We start from the raw sequence: 1,286 nt of genomic DNA on the forward strand, positions 1-1,286 counted from the left end.
ATGTTTCTTTCTTTCAGTTTTAAACCATTGGAATTAATAATTATTCAAAGTATGTATATATTTTTGGGGGACACCCAATGTATTTCAATCCATTGTGACTATTGGCCAATGGGAACTTTTGTAAGTTGTCTCTTTTCTCCTTTTAAGGAGTCTTTGAAGGCATTCTAATTTTCACAGAGAGATGTTTGAGGCTCATTTGTATATTTCCAACCCTAGACCGAGAATCAGCTATTTATCCAAGAAGCTCTGGATTATTTTAGAGGGAAATTGTAGGAGAACTAAGGGAAATAAAACTTCTTTGAATAAAAAAATGCTTTTACTAGATCCAAATATCAAAATCTTTGTATATTTAGAGCACCGCTCATTTATTTTTTTTTCTTTTATTTTCTTTTTTTTTTCTCAACCTTGTTTGAAACTGGCCCACAGACTGTAGGCACTGTGAGGCCAGCTTTACTATTACTTTTCCTCCTCTACGACCACCAAGATCGGTGTTCAGATCCGATGGGAAAGGGAACTGGAGCGTGAGCACCACTCATTTAGAGCGGCTCTCAAGATTCCTGAAGATTTTTCCCTCAGAGAGTTATTATTTTGATAATGCACTGTGTTTTTATAACATCCAGGTTTTAAAAGAAAACATACTACCTAGAAGAAAACAGTAACAATGTCATTAAATCACACTTGGGGCATATGGTAGGCTGAATGTGTGTGTCCCTGCCCCAAAGATGTCCATGTCCTAATCCCTAGGACCTGTGCATATTGCCTTATATGACAAAAAACAGCAACATTGTAGGTGTAATTAACTTAAAGATTTAATTTAGAAAGAGATCGTGAGATTATCCTGGATTATCCAGTTAAACCCTAAATGTAATCTCAAGTATTCTTATCAGAGGGAGATAAGAAGAAATTTGACTAAAGAGAAGGTGATAAGATAGCAAAAGCAAAAATGGAAGTGATGGGACCACAATCCAAAAAATGCCAGCAGCCACCAGAAGCTGGAAGAGGCAAGTAATAGATTTCCCTCTGGAGCCTCCAGAAAGAACTGGCCCAGCCAACAGTCATTTCAGTCACATGAGACTTATTTTAAACTTTTAGCTTCCAGAATTGTAAGAGAATAGATTTCTGGTTTTAAGTCATTAAATTTGTGATAACTTGTTACAACAACCATAGGAAAGTAAAACACAGAAGGAAGGGAGCAGAGCAATATATTTTGGAATATAACACAAAATCAGAGGCGTTTTGAGCCTTAGAAGGCCTCTGGGATCTGGTGAAGGGCTTGTGTTTAGATG

At 36.7% G+C, this 1,286-nt stretch overlaps 1 non-coding gene across 1 annotated transcript; it reads right to left on the minus strand.

Annotated features, from left to right (window-relative positions):
- Nucleotides 1-403: 403 nt before the first annotated feature.
- Nucleotides 404-523, minus strand: LOC139019131 (small nucleolar RNA SNORA61). The gene has a single exon (XR_011473027.1). It is a non-coding gene; the product is annotated as a small nucleolar RNA SNORA61 (small nucleolar RNA).
- Nucleotides 524-1,286: the final 763 nt, after the last annotated feature.

Source organism: Myotis yumanensis, unplaced genomic scaffold (assembly GCF_028538775.1).
Source record: "Myotis yumanensis isolate MYYU_CA2020_CCGP unplaced genomic scaffold, mMyoYum1.0.hap1 SCAF_10, whole genome shotgun sequence".
NCBI lineage: Eukaryota > Metazoa > Chordata > Mammalia > Chiroptera > Vespertilionidae > Myotis > Myotis yumanensis.